This window comes from Athene cunicularia, assembly GCF_003259725.1.
Source record: "Athene cunicularia isolate RWA chromosome 28 unlocalized genomic scaffold, athCun1 chr28_part1, whole genome shotgun sequence".
NCBI classification, from domain to species: Eukaryota; Metazoa; Chordata; class Aves; order Strigiformes; family Strigidae; genus Athene; species Athene cunicularia.
Window position 1 is genome coordinate 2,756,876 of NW_020799139.1, and position 4,392 is coordinate 2,761,267.

Here is a 4,392-nt window from a genome sequence, read left to right on the forward strand (position 1 = left end):
CATACAGGCAGGTGCAAATTTTGGGGTGTTGAATGCTGGGAAAGAGTAAAGCTATGAGCCCTCTGCAAGCCACTTTCCAACGGAGTCAGAAATCCAGAGCCAAAGGGTTTAGGCACACACCGAAACCAGCATCACAGGGGAGCGGACTGGGCTGGGAGACAATTCATGGGACAGCAGCAAGAATTCATGGCTCAGATCCTTTATCAAGATGCAGTATCTCTCTGTAGTTGCTGCGCAGCAGAATCGCGGGGGCTTGTGTTTGGTGGCAGCTTGCCAGGCCTGTTCCCATGGGCAGCAGTGCCTGGGGGATGCCCCCACCGCCGTCCCCGCGAAGGGGCTGCTCCGCAGCAATGCAGGCGCCGTAGCAGTAACCGTGTGGCCGATCGTGCTCTCCCTGTGCCCAGCCTGGCTTCCCTGTCCCTGTTCCCACTCCCTCACAGAGCCGAGCCAGAGCCTGGCTTGGGCTGCTCTGGGGCCACTTGCCCCCTGGCTGTCCCAGCTCCTCGGTGCCACGTGGCTCCCCCCAGCCTGCCTTTCCCCCCTTGGTATTTAAAGATGCCCCTTGATCCTGACAGTTTCTGCACAACTCCCTGCTGGGATCCGTGCCCGGAACCATCTCCTCCCTCCCCAAGCGCTCTTGATCTCCTCGCATCACCCGTCCCTGTCCTCCCCGCACCCCTCCTGCACTAATACCAGGCCGGCACCTCGCTGTTCTGCATGTATCTGTTCTTAGCCAGTCCTGCGGCAGTACGACGCGCTCCGGCCGCTGGGGCTGCCCCTCGGCCTCGGGCTGGATGGGGGAGCCTCTGCCACCCGCTCCCCCTTGGCATAGCACCTGGCTTCGGGGGGCTCGGGCGGCTGGGTGGGGGGCAGGCAGACTGAGAGCCTTTCCTGGTCCTCCCCGTCCCTGCGTCCCTGCCCCCGTGTAGAGGATACAGCAGCTTTCTCTGTTCTTATCTCCGTGCGCTAGCGTGTCTTCTATAAAAAACAAAAATGGAACAAAAAAAGAATAAAACTAAATAATAATCTGGTGTTTGTATATAGTCCTTTAGAAAGATCTTGTTTTGCTTTTTGTGTTTAATCACTTGACCTATAATAAGAGGAACTGAAAATGCTGTATCAAGGACGTACAAGCTGTGCCTTTCAAATAAAGAAATAAGAAGGTTGGTTAAAACTCGGACTTGCTGCCTGCTTTCTTGCTGCCTTGGGGAATTACTTTAAAATGCTTCCCTCCCTCTCCTGCCCCCCAGATAGGGGAATGGTGGGGAAGAACAGGTAGCTCTGATGGCTAATGCTGGACTCTACCTCGGGCTCCCTATGGGCTGGCGGAGGTGTCTGGCAGAGCTGCTCTCCCTCCTCTGGGTGAGCGTGTCCCAGACCAGCCCCTGCCTCACCCACTGCCCTTCCTGGGAGGGGACCCCTCTCTGGAGGCTCCTCCGTGAGGCAGGAGGAGGGGGGTTAATGCTGACACCTCTGGTTCTGGCTCCTCTCCTGCTCTGTCTCCCACTCACTGGCAGAACCAGGACTGTCTTTGTTGCCCACATCCTGCCCCAGGCTGCCGCCTCTCCCACGGGTGTCCTCCCAGAGCCATGTGCCTACACCACAGCTTTGGCTGGAGTCTGCTGGAGCTAGGGCACGGAAGATGTCCAGGTGAGTCAAAACAAGCTGGAGAACAAGGTGAAAGTGGATGGTGGCGAAAGGGGACCTGGGAGCTCTCCGGCTGGGAAGTGGGGAGGTCTGGAGTGACGTGTCGCCTCGGCTCTGCTGGAGCAGGAGCAGCATGGTTTGGTGACACGTGGGAATGGAACGGCTACAGGTCTGCTCTGTGTGTGTGTATAATTCATTTTTCATGTGGGTGCAGAGGGAAAGCTGCGTCCATGTCACTCAGCCCCTCTGGAAAATCTGGCCTGTGTTGCCTGGGGCTGAGATTGCTGTAATGGAATTGGCTCTCAATAATTAGAGCTGTCCTCTGGCTTCAGAGCCTGCTCTGCCCTGGTAACATCTCCCCTCTGTATCTCCCGGGCCAGCTGGAGTGGGAAAATCCCCTTCCCCTGGGAAGGAAGCCACGTTCGGGGGGGTCTCAGTGCCCCTGGCTGCCCGCTGAGGTCAGAGGACTGGGGTGGTGCAGATGGAGGCCCTGGTGAAAGCCAGAAGGGGAGCAGCAGCCACTGTACCTCTGTCCTCCTGGCACTGGGCAAAGGTCAGGCTGAACGTCTGAGGGTGGGATTTGGTGGGATTTGCTGAGCTGGCTCAGGCCTGGGACCAGGTCTGGGTCCAGAGTGGTGACGCTCTGGGCTGGGGCCGTGCCTGCTGCAGCAGGCCCAAGGCGGGAGAGGCTTGAGGAAAGGCGCATGGTGCTGCACAAACGCCTGCAGAGGCTGCGGCTCCACTCTGCCCCTTGGGTTTCCTCTGCTGCAAGGGGATGGAGGGGCTGGTGCACGCCTCGGCCCCGTGTCACTGTCCCGGGAGCGCTGGCCAGGCCTGGCACGCCCGCGCTGGGGCTCTGGATGGGTTACAGAGCCCGCGGGCAGCGCGAGGGCTCGACAATGCTCCCGTTCTCTGCTGCGCCGCCTCGCCAGCGTCACCCGGGGGGGGTGGCTGGGCCAGGGCTCCCAGTGCAGGCAGGCGAGGGGCGGGAGGGGTCTGCAGAGGACCACGGCACCGGTGGTGGTCTTTGAACTCTGGCTGCAGGACTGCTGGGGGCCCTGAGCCCTGTCCCTGCCGAACCGGGTGCCCCGTGTGGGGCCCGACGCTCCTGACGCAGCCGCTGTCGGTGCCCTGGGAGGCAGCTGCTGGCTGATCAGCCGCCACGAGGCAGATCCAGGGCACAGAGCCCGTGGTGAGGGCAGAGATGCTGGGAGGGGCTGGCCTGGCCTCGGTGCCCATGGAGGGGCCAGAGCACTGGGCAGACAGGTCCAACCCCTGCCCCCCCGAGCGCAGGGGCTCACGGCCAGGAGCCGGCCAAAACGCTGCCGGTAGCTGCAGCCTGACCCCGTGGGCCGGCAGCTGCTCAGGGCCTCGCTGACGCTGAGCGAGAGGTTTCTGATGTGAAAGGCCAACACAGCTTCGGGCCGGGGCTGCTGCGATGCGACAGTTGCTAAAACCATCTCTGCTCTGTAAGTGCTGCTGAAAACCCCGCTGGGAGCAAGCGGCTGCGGCGAGGGCTGGAGCTTTTCAAGCGCTTTCACCTCCAGGTCACTGGTTCAAACTCAGCCTGGGGGTAGGGAGCCCCGTAAGTGGATGTTATTCCTGATGGATGTGCAAGGGAGGAAGATTTAGGAGAAATTGGTCTGGGGTGTTTTCAGGCTGGTGATTTCAGAGGAACAGAGTCCCTGTTGTTAGAGCTAATTAGCAGCCTCGGTTCGGTGGGCAAGGGGTCGAACAAACCACGAGGCTGCTGGCTGAGCATCCCCGGTTGCCAGCAGGCTGGGGCAGGGGAGCTGCTCCCCCCCGGGCTCTGGGTGTCTCCCTGCTCCCTCGGGGAGACCAACCCACTGTAAAGTATAAGGAGAGAGCTCTCCAGCTCTCCAAATCCCCTGCACCTCCTATCAGATGCTGAGCTGAACCTCGTGCTCCACTCACTCCTGCTTTACCAGATGACCCATTTCTGAAGCGTTCCAGCTTTGCACCCAAAGCGTTTCTCCCGGACACCCCACCCCAGGGATGAGCAGTGCTGAGCTTCCCGGTGCTGCCAGCCTGGCTCTGCCTGCAACCGCTGCACTCGCTCTGGATGGCCAAAGGGAGTCACTTCAGAGGGCATGTCACCAGATCTGGGCTCAAATCTACCCACATATCAAAATCTGCCCCATACCAGCAGCAAAAAAAAAAAGGGTTAAAAATACCTCCCTGGTGACTCTCCCAGTAGCTGCAGACTTGAGGAAACAGCATCTCACCTTCCAAACAAGCTGCTCTGCCTTGTACCCTCTCTTAGCTGGAGCCGTGAGCCCCGCTCCTGCCCTGGCCGAAGAGGCTCAACGCTCGTGAGGAGCGGGTGACGTGGGGCTTCCACAGCTCTGCTGATGAGGGTTGGTTTGGCTGGCTCCTGGTAGAGAAACTCCTTCTCTTTTGCATGAGAGGTTGCGATACAAGGGTGGGAGTGGATGGGCTCAGAACTAGCTTTCCTGGCATCAGGATCCTTGGAAAAACTCGGCAAAGCCCTGGCTCCTTAAAGGGGGATAGAGAGTGGGCTAGTGACAGCCGCTGTCCCGCTGCCCAGAGAGCTTTGGCTGCGGTGGGTGAGGGGTGGGCTGAGTCTGGAGGGCAGGACCCCCCCATCCATCAGTGCCCCAGGGACTGGCCATGGAGCAGCACAGCATTTAGCCTGGGTTTGACATCGATTCCTGCTTGCAGCTGCCAGGGGCTTGGCAAAACTCTGCCACCCCACATGCCCCC

General features: G+C 60.2%; 1 protein-coding gene across 1 annotated transcript in view; it reads left to right on the forward strand.

The window, feature by feature from the left end:
* Window positions 1-4,392, forward strand: part of TLE2 (transducin like enhancer of split 2) — a 26,999-nt gene that overhangs the window by 6,419 nt on the left and 16,188 nt on the right.